Genomic DNA, 11,041 nt, shown 5'->3' with positions numbered 1-11,041 from the left:
TTACAGTTAGTGTGATTCACTGGGTAAAAACTTTGAAGCCCTTTGATGGTCCTGCTGTTGGTTTGATGAGAAAATGGAGAGAAGTGGATGACTCTGCTTCCTTGAAAGAGATTCTTGTGCCAACTTGGACTCCCCCAATAAGTGGATTCATTAAATTGAATTTTGATGGCAGTAGTGAAGGTAATCTTAGAGCTTCAGGCATTGGAGGAGCATTCAGGGACAAAGATGGCAGAATAATAGCTCTATACTCTGGTTCTATTGGTGTGGGGGATTCTTTGAGAGCTGAAATCCTAGCTGTGATGGAAGGAATTAAGAAAGCATAAGAATTAAATCTCTCCAAGCTGACAATTGAAGGGGATTCTAAGTTGGTTATTGGTTGGTTCCAAAAGGAGGAGTGGGAAATGTGGGAATACATTAATGAGATAAGGAAGTTTAGATGCTTGACACAAGGAATGGATATTTTGAATTGGGTTAAGAGGGATGCAAACTGTTTGGCTGATCCTTAGGCCAAACAGGGAGTGGGAAGAAGCACAGCTTTTTGGGCCATGTTGTAATCTATTCTCTTCTGTATATTTGGGGAGTTAAGAAAGTTTACCTCCCCTTGTACACCAAGAACAGACCATCTCAGAGGTAGACTGGAGTTGTAAAAGAAAATCTTGTGGGGGATCAAGGGTAGTGAGAGCTGGTATATCCTTCAAGCTCTGTTTGGTTTAGTGGATTGAATTCAGATATGAAACTTACTATTTAGTTTGATGTAATGGCAAGGAAAACCAAGTTCTCATCATAAAACAGGTGAAAATATAAAATTTTAGGCCTGGGAAAAATTCCATTCATTATACATTGATACAAATGCAGACAATGTAGAAAGAAATTTGAAGCATTACATTGATACAAATGCAGACTTGAGGGTGGGCCTTGGTGCAACGGTTGGGTTGCTCCATTGCGACCTGCGTGACGAGGGTTCAGATCTTGGAAACAGCCTCTCTGTATGTGCAGGGATAAGACTTTACATCTGTCCTTCCCCAGACCCCGCATTGGCAGAGCCTTGGGCACTGGGCTGCCCTTTTTTATGTAATGCTTTATGTGAAACTTCCTTGCATTCTCAAAAGTCTTCCACATTCCTATGACATCTAAGAAGATTTACCTTGAGAAGATGTTGACAGTAAATAATCAGTTAAATTAAAGGTTCAAAATGTAAACCCTGGATTTACTAGTTCATAATTTCACTTGTCTTTCTAAATGATGCTTCTCTGTCAGTCATGTGAAAGTAGCATAAGTTGCCACCAATTTATTATTTCCCGATTAACATGGAAAATGGACCAATGGCAGTCACTCCCTACTTCCCTCTTAATCAGTAGTCATATGACTGTTCAATTGAAGAGAAAACCAGTAATAGGTGGAACCATAGAGAGATCCCAGATGCTACAATCAGTCGACACGCAAAAACAGAAGGACTGAGAATGGCCTTAATATTGTTGTGTGGATTTTGCTTAGCTATGACGCAATTTGTAAAGCCAAACTGAACCTAACAAGGAGTCTTGTGTTTTGTTTTGTTTTTTAATTATTATTATTATTATTTTTTTTTGAGATTTACCCAAGTTCACAAATAAAGTTAAATGGTGCCTTCTTGCATGTTCAAGAAAACATTCTCCTCGAGTAATGCTGAAGTCTTCTCCATTGCCATCCAACTAATGTCAACCAGAAAAAAAAACTGTAACAAGCAAAGCATGGCATAAGAAATTTCACAAATGCGTTGAAGAAATGAATTAAGTAATTTACAAGAAGAGCAGTTGAAACAATGCCACTCACAAACGATCCGTATATATGAAGAAATGAATCAAGTATTCTGCAAGAAGAGCAGTTGAAATAATGCCACTTGCATTCCAATCCGTATGGCATCTTCCTATTCAAAACCAATTTAAGAAATACATTAAAAAAATAGACACAAAACATTATAGAACTCACCCTCAAAATAGACGCAGAGATTTCTTTCAGCGATTTAAGTGGAACAAACGGGACATGGGCGCGGTTTTGACTTTTGAGAGCAACTTGTAATTTGTCAGTCGGTAATGTTAGGATTCAGGAATGAGCAATGTGCGCAGTAGTGCTTCCTCTGAAACCCATCAAGTCCCGCCTATGGGTCTGGAGTTTAGACATAGAGATAGAGGGGATATCAAAAAACAGGGCAGAGAGAGAGAGACCATAGCACAGGCGGCTTTCTTCTTCCTGAGAGAGCTTTCCCTTGTGCGGCGGAGATGTGAACTGAATAACTCCCCTCCCAAGTCCCAAGTCCCAAGTGCCAAGTGCCAAGTGCCAAGATGAATTCCCACCTTGAGAGCCCAATAGAAAGGTCTGGGCTGTAAGCCCAATGAGAGTGGGCTTTATTGGTGGTAGAGTTGTTCTTGGCCTGGCCTTCTCTGGTCTGAACAGATTTATCATCTTCATCCATTAAAGGGCGTTTTTGAAGTTTAGAGAAAGGAATTTAATACAAGCGGGGGCCTCTGGATTTATCATCTTCATCCATTAAAGGGCGTTTTTGAAGTTTAGAGAAAGGAATTTAATACAAGCGGGGGTCTCTGGATTCCAATGCAATTAAATGAAGATTGTGTTAGACAGTGTATGCTCTTAGCTCCAATCAGATTGATGTACTTATGACATTTATTGTAAATGAATAAAGTACATATTTGATTCATGTTATAGAGGTGTTTCTGTGTAATACCCTTAAACTAGACACTTAATGAGACTCGTGTTATTTTAGAATGTTCACAGCCGTTGGATAAGTCTAAGAAGATTTATCCTATTAAGGCTGACACTGGTGTGCCGTCAAGTGTTGGGGTGGCCTATCTCAGCTGCCAAGGTGATGCTCGAGGTACATGCAATGTAGGTTTACTTGAAACCCTGAATCGGACCAGATTTTCAGTATTGCTCTGGACCTTGGTGATTAGTGGGCAAAACTGGAAAGTTACACCTGACCCCTAGACTCGATTATGATACTGCACTAGGTGTCGGATTGGGATGTCTTTGATATGCCAATCAGTGAGATCCTTAGCGGGGGTCAAAACCTGGGTATGTTGGGACAGTCCGATAATTTATCTGAGTGGGTGATCATAGTGACATGATCAACCCCTTTGTCGAACAAAAGTAATGATCGGGGATGCACTCTCTCTGATGGAAACCAAGACTGCCGGCAGCCGATTTCAATCGTTGAAATTTGTTTTGCAAAATATATTTTATATACGGATATAAATATATATATTAAGATTTCAAATTTTTTGCAAAAAGGTTTTAATTCCCGGGATCCATGTGAGTAGAGAGTGTAGCATTGTTCCTTGCAGCCGAGGGAGAGGTCATCTCTTCTCAGGCAGTGTATGATCATTATGGGCTGAGAGGTTAAGTGTAAGGCCATTGAGGGATATACCTGATGGGCTAATTTTGCATCTACCCAATCCCTAGGTGTTATAAGGTGGCTTGGCCTAGGGACCACTTAGTGTAAGTGTTGGGCCCATTAGGAGCTCATGTGATGGGCTCAGGGGGTGCACTGTCCATAATAGTGTATTTGGCCAGGCTTTGTAACAAAGGCTGGGCTGAACCCATGTGGCTGATGTGTAGATCAATGTTTGGGTCCCACGCCATACAAAGAAGCCCAACTGGGCAGCAGTTTGGAAGCATACTGAGCACTAAGACTTCATAGGCCTAAAGCCCATTTCGAACTAGGCTGATTTGATCAGTTAAATAAAGGGGTGGATCTGAGATTAGATTAGCAAATAGGATAGGGTCTTACCCTATCCACTCAGAGAGTCCAAATCTAAATACAGATTCAGATCTAGAAACCTCCTGATAAGATCAGGAGAGGGCTGATCTAATCTGCAAATAAGATAAGGGTTTATCCTTATCACTTAAAGGGAATTCAGATCCAAATATGATTTGGATCAGCAACTCCTAATGGGATTAGGAGATGATCCCTTTAAGGTTATAAAAGAAGGAGGGGCGGTAGCCTATTAGAAGATCACATTCTCAATTTCAGAGAGAGAACATAGCATCCAGTGAGACTACATTATTTTCTCCTTGCCGCCTCCTTCCTGCCGCCGCCTTAACTGCCAGTTCGATCTCCTCTTTCAAGCAGGAGCGATCAAGATCAGATCTTGATATCAGCCTTTGGGGAAAGGCTGATCTGAAGTTGTGCTCACAGCCTCCAACGAATTCTTGTGAAGGGTTCGGTTCGTTGGACGAACACTGTTGATTCTGCTCCAACATTCACTATGTCATCTTCAATGAGAGCAGTCTTTGGAGTCTTTCTTTGGGCGTGAACACCTTCGTTGGGAGATACTGTTTCTCCGTATCAGGTATATCCCTCTTCTACTTCTAGTTTCAGATCTGGTTCGATTAGGGTTCAAGATTGATCTTTGAAAATGTAGATTTTCTAAAACAGGGAATGCGATTCCCAGATGAGGGGAGAGGAAATTTTTGAAATTTCGCCTAACCTACTTGCAGGGTTCGGCCATCCATATGATGGATCTCTCATTCCTTTAGATTGGTGAGACCTAAGCAATTTACGCTAGTCTAGGCTGGTAGTGGTAGATGGTATTGCAGTAGGACGGAAATTCCATACTTAAGTTAGTAAGTTACAACTACTACATCCAATCTTCTTTCAGTCTTTTGACGTTTAAATGGCTTGGACGAAGAAGAGGAGCTAGAGAAGACTAAAGTTGGATTTTTCGTTTTATTGGGAAATTCATTCAGTCCCCTGCTTGTCTTTCTTTGGTCAAAAACAAAAGGGTAAATTACAAAGACCACCTATACTATGGGGTCTGTGACAAAGACCACCTGTACTTTGTTTTGCGATAAAGACCTCCTTAACTGTTAAGTCAGATGACGGAATGCAATAAATTATCAAAATACCCTACTAAACTTTTTCTATTTTATTTTTTTGCCATTTTTCTCTTAAAACCTATTTAACCTATTGTTTCCCCTTTCTTCTCTTCTTTTCTCCTCCCTCACCATCCTCTCCCATTCTTTCTCTCTCCCAACTGAAACTAATTTCTCCAATTCCACCACCATGGATTTCACTTCTTGAGGAGGTTCTCCTCCAACAGCAGCAAGGTAGAGCTCCTCTACCTTGGCCCAAATACAGGACTCGGAATAGTCCCCTGCTACCTTCCTATTAGCACACTCAAGCCATCTCTGTGTGTACCTATAATGCTTTGGCCTAGCCTGTTTCTTGTATGCAGTAATGGAGAGAGATCTCTTGAGATTCTATGTCGTGGAATTGAAAGGAACAAGAGCAAGGCATCCTATAAGGAGGGTCTGGGATGGAGATGGACTGCAGGCACACAGATTTTACATTTGAGTGGGGGTTGGGTTGTAGTAGCTGTAGGTCCCCTTTGCCCTTTGGATTCAATAATCATCAAAAATCAAACTTCTCTAGGGTTGACGAAGGGTCCTCTTGTAGTTGTGGTTGGGGTTTTTGTCCATCCCATTATAATATCTTGACCTTCCTTTCTCAACGCTTTTATGCACCACAAGTCTTCAGGATAATAATTTTCAATGTGAGATTTCCTCAAGTCTCACTCTATCACAACCCCTACCTCCGTTATGATTACTTTACAATCCCTACATTTAGTAGTCATGTTATGTACAAACTAGCATAGTGTAGGAACCAATTCACCAGACCTCCGACGCTCTCCATGCATGCCATACATGAAATAGAAGCCAAAGGGGTGGAAGACATCCGGCAAGGCCGGTATCCTCAAGCAGGGGAAGATTCGACCCATCATTGTTGAGCTCTTTATGGCAAGTGATGTAGGGTGTTTTGGCCCGACCTTGTAGCACGGGGACACGTGGACGTGACCTGGCATAAGTGACAACTTAGCGATAGCTTGGCCGCAACTCGGCGCAACAAGTTCGCCGAAGCCCGACCAAACGACTCGGCGAGTGGGGCAGCTCGCCAAGAAGCGAGGCCCAACCCACTCCAAGCCTGAGGATGGAGTGCCCCGAGCTTCTCCTAAGGGGCTCCGAGCTCTCCCTTCCTAAGAAGGGAGCACCCCAGCTTTTTGGCTAAGTGTCCCGAGGGAGAAACACCTCGGGGCAGCACCGTCGAAACTCCTGTTCATACTTGCTCAAGGCTCGCTTCTAGTGCGAGCACCTCAGCGTACCTCGGCACCTCGGTGCAAGGCAACCCAGTCTCAGGTGGTTCAGTGCAAAGTAGTTCGGCAGCTTGCAGGGAAGATCTGCCTGACATTTGTACCTTCCGGATCTGGTGGCAGTGCCCACATCTCTTGCCAGGCGGCATCGTGCCTGCCGTCTTTGAAAAGCATGGCACGCCTGGCAAGTCCGTACCCTGCAGCAGCAGCCTGCACTGGCCACCTTAGTCCTGGTAGTAACGGCTAGGGCAGTGGTGGTTATGCCTGATGTGACTGAGCTCCGGTATAAGAAGACCCCGACCCTCACGAAACAAAGGTATTGAAGCTAGCACTTTCAGCACTCTTAACTCTCTGTGTTTTCCTTGAGTTTCCTTAGAGTTCTAACTTAGCCATCGGAGTGTTCCCGCCGGGAGAGCTCCCCGGGAACCTTTCACCCTCCTCTTCCTCTTAGGTGTCGTCCGTCCCAGCTAGGAGCCAAGTCTCAGCCAACTAGGAGTGCCCAGATCGTGCAGCATCAGCAAGAAAGAGGTGCTTTGCCTACCCTTAGCTTGAATATGCCTCCGTTGTTACATACACTGACCATGGCCCAGCTAGAAGGGACAAGCTCAACTAATCTCAACTCATCCCATGACTTGTCTCGTAGGTAAGCGACCCACGTACCCAAGCTCAGTTTGTTCCTCAGGATTCGGTCTATGTCATGAGGAAAGAACTCAATGGAGCCCATAAATCTTCTGTATAGGTACTCAGCTTCTTCTTTCTTAAGCTTAACAACCTTGAGCTCCCGTGAGATACGCATTGCAAATGGAGAGAGAAAGAGAGAAAGATCGGGATCTGAAGAGAGCAGTAATGGAGAGAGAGGTCGGGATTGAATTAAATGGATTCAATCCCGACGCTGTTAAGGAGAAGGGCAAGAAGAGAGATCGGGGGAGAGAGAGGAGAGAGGGGGAGAGAGAGAAATGTGAAGGAATGGAAGGGTAGTATCGAAAGGTTGGGAAAGATGAACAATGTTTTTCTTGTCTAGTTATTAAAAGGGTAGTATGGGGATTAAAAAATATTGTAATGGCATTTTTGTACGGAAGGCTAACGGAAGGGGATCTTTGTCTCATGGTCATAGTACAGGGGGTCTTTGTTGCAAAACCAAGTACAAGGGGGTCTTTGTAACAGACCCCATATTACAGGGGGGTCTTTGTAATTTACCCACAAAAAACAATATTGAGCACAATTACTCTTTTACCCCACATCCATAACGTGCCATGCCCATAAACGTTTCCAATAGCTTTGGCTCCCCAACAGTCAAAATAGAATTAGCCAAGTTCTTTTATTTAACCAAATTGGCCTATCGGTTATTGGTTCAGTAAAGAATCCCAAACCAAAGCAAAGAGCATAATCAGATGGAGCTTTTCCTCTTTGCTGCTTATCATATGAATTCAGCTTAGTCTTTTACTTCACGCCCAACACCCCAAGACTGGTAGATATATGTAGGACCGGGTACTGGTCTAACCCTAGCCGGTCTTGGTAAAAGATCTGGTCCAATATGAGTCCATTACAAATGGAACAAGTCCAATTCAATCCGATGAATATTTTGCATTGGTCCAGCCCAATTCAATGTTTGGACGATCTAATTTGTTCAAATTGGTTTTAATTTAGACTGGATTTAACTCAAACCTGCTCCATTAACACCCATACTCTTATCTTCTGTCAATAGACCAGATATTGGTTCAGTCCAACTCATTCTAATATAAATCCATTTCAGAGGGACCAAGTCCAACCCAATCCCTTGAATAAATATTTCGAACCATTAAGTCTAGACTGGTCCAATTCAATATGTTAATCAGTCTGTCTAATCCTTTCAAATTAATTTTGATTGGGATAGGGTCAAACCAAAACCCAATCTGACACCACTAGATATATGAAATCTATTTGGAGTTGCATCAGAGTTGAAGATTGATCCAGCCTCTGGCAAATTTGGTTTCTAGGCCCAAATTATTATCAGCCCAGATCATGCAAGACATTTACACTTGAAACTTCGGTGTCACCCAAAGAGACCGACTTCTCTCCATCAAAATTACAACCATATTAACAGATCTATCTCCAGTTGCAACTTCTTTGGCCAACCCAGAACCAAGAGTGCCTCCAGCTCCATGAAAGAGTTTAGTTGAATCAACAGTTTGAATCGATATCGATGATTAAACATGTCATGTCTGATAACTTGAGTAGAAGGAGAAACTCTGATTCTTTCTTCTTCTTCTTGTTATTATTTTCTTTGCAAAGAATGAGTTATATATACACACCTCTCCTAGTTACACCCGAACTATCTTGTTCTACCTTTCCTAGTTACATACAAACTATTATGATAAGAGTTATCCCTGAATTAAGGGATATTCTCCTAGTTTACATATCACGCCAATACTCCCCCTCACGTTGGTGCGTACAAATCTTGGATGCCCAACTTGCCAAGTGAGCTGTAGAAGTTTTTACTGGATACAACTTTTGTAAGTATATCTGCCAGTTGGTCTTCGGACTTGACAAAGGGAAATCGAATGATTCTGTCTTCGATATTTTGTTTGATGAGATGCCGGTCCACCTCCACATGCTTTGTTTGATCATGTTGGACGGGATTCTGAGAGATGTCTATGGCAACCTTGTTATTACAGAATAGGTCCATCTCAGAGGTTGGGGGGAAACCAATTTCAGTCATCAATCTTCTAAGCCAGAGTAGCTCGCAAAGCCCTTTAGTCATTCCTCGAAACTCAGCTTCAGCACTTGATAGGGCCACCACCTTTTATTTTTTACTCCTCCACGTGACAAGATTCCCACCAACAAATGTAAAGTACCCCGAGGTGGATTTTCTATCTGAGATATTTCCGACCCAATCTGCATCTGTATAGCCTTCTATCTTTAGATGATTATTTTTTGAGAACATAAGTCCTTTTCCAGGAGAGGACTTCAAGTATCGAAGAATTCGCATTACAACATTCATGTGATCTTCGCTTGGGCAATACATGAACTGACTTACTACGTTGACAGCATAGGCGATGTCTGGACGAGTATATGAGAGGTAAATAAGTTTACCAACTAGCCTTTGATATCTCTCCTTATTGGTAGGCACTTGGTTTGGGTATTCTCCAAGTTTATGGTTTTGAACAATTGGTGTGTCTGCCAGCTTGCACTCTAACTATCCCACTTCGGAGAGCAAATCCAAGGTGTATTTCCGTTGAGACAGAAATATACCTTCCCTTGATCTAGCAACTTCAATTCCTAGAAAATACTTGAGCCCGCCTAAGTTCTTCATTTCAAACTCAGTTGCCAATTGCTTTTGTAGTGTTTCTATTTCTCCTGGATCATTCCCTATGATAATCATATCATTCACGTATATTATTAGAGCTGTCACCCTCCCTTCGTTGGTGCTTCAGAAATAGTGTATGGTCTAAATTGCTTTGTTGGAAGCCATATTTCCTCATCGCAAGACTAAACCACCCAAACTATGCCCGCGGTGATTGTTTCAGTCCATATAGTGCTCGATGTAGCTTACACACAACTTGGTTCTTGGAATTCGCTGTATAACCAGGTGGGATGTCCATGTATACCTCCTCTTCAAGATCACCATGGAGGAAGGCGTTCTTTACATCGAACTGGTGCAGTGGCCAATCAAGGTTTGCTACAAAAGATAATAAAACTCTGACCGTATTCAATTTGGCCACTGGTGAGAAGGTCTCTTGATAATCTACGCCCTGTGTCTGGGTATAATCTTTTGCGACCAGCCTCACTTTGTATCTCTCGATTGTCCCGTCCGCCTTGTATTTAACGGAAAATACCCACTTACACCCTACAAGTCTTTTCCCTTCGGGCAAGGTAACCAGAGTCCATGTTTTGTTCTTCAATAGTACCTCCATCTCTTCTTGTATAGCCTGAGTCCATTTCGGGTTTGTCAAAGCTTCTTGAACACTGGCGAGAATATGATTTGAGGACAATTCTTGCACAAATGTTTTTAGAGGTTTGGAGAGTCTCCTTGTTGATACATAATTGGCAATTGGATACTTTGACCTCCGATCCTCAACATCTGGAGAATATCAATTTGGCGGTTTGCCACGATTATGCCTAAAAGGTAAAGTGTAACCAGCCGAAGTATTCATATCGTTAGAGCTTGAAGGTGTGGTAGGAGAGATTACCTCAGGGATGCTCTCACGCGCTTCCGGGATATCCTCAGGAGATGGGCCTTCCGGTACTGGGGAGGTTGGGGTCTCTATTTCTTCTGCTGGGAGAGGCGATGTAGATGTTGGGGTCTCTGTAGATGTCTCCGGTGCTGTCTCTGTAGGTGTCTTACCGGTTGCTTCATTGACCACCATCTCTGTTGAAGCACTCGTATTTAGCCAGTCGGGTAAAAACCAGTTCTGTTCTTCACTCTGACTCTCCCCCTGAAGAGAAGAATTGGTTTTGGAAAGAGAGTAGAATGTTTCAGATTCCAGAAAGGTAACATCCATGGTGACATAGGTGTGGTGGGTGATTGGGTCATAGCATCGGTACCCTTTCTGGTGTAGCGCATACCCCAAAAATAAGCATCTAGTTGCTCGTGAATCCAGTTTTGAGAGTTGATTTTTATGTAGATGCACGAACGCCACACAGCCAAGAACTCGAGGTGGAATCATCAAAACGGATGGCAAGGAGACATGTGATGAAAGAACTTGTAATGGTGTTTTAAACTGTAAGACCCGTGATGGCATTCGGTTAAGGAGGTGCACGGCGGTAGCAACAGCATTAGCCCAATGTCGGTTAGGTACATGTGCTCCAAGTAACAGAGCGCGGGCAGTTTTGAGTATGTGCCGGTTCTTCCTCTCAACAATGCCATTCTGCTGTGGAGTCTGTGGGCATGAACTCTCATGAAGTAACCCATGAATCCGGAA

The 11,041-nt window shown here is 43.0% G+C and overlaps 1 pseudogene; it reads right to left on the bottom strand.

The window, feature by feature from the left end:
- Window positions 1-5,411: 5,411 nt before the first annotated feature.
- Window positions 5,412-6,936, bottom strand: LOC109115308 (putative N-acetyltransferase HLS1-like; annotated as a pseudogene).
- Between the last annotated feature and the right edge of the window lie 4,105 nt (window positions 6,937-11,041).

Source organism: Nelumbo nucifera, chromosome 1 (genome assembly GCF_055504915.1).
Source record: "Nelumbo nucifera cultivar China Antique chromosome 1, China Antique-T2T, whole genome shotgun sequence".
In the NCBI taxonomy this organism is placed as follows: Eukaryota; Viridiplantae; Streptophyta; class Magnoliopsida; order Proteales; family Nelumbonaceae; genus Nelumbo; species Nelumbo nucifera.
This window is presented reverse-complemented; position numbering and strand designations above follow the sequence as displayed.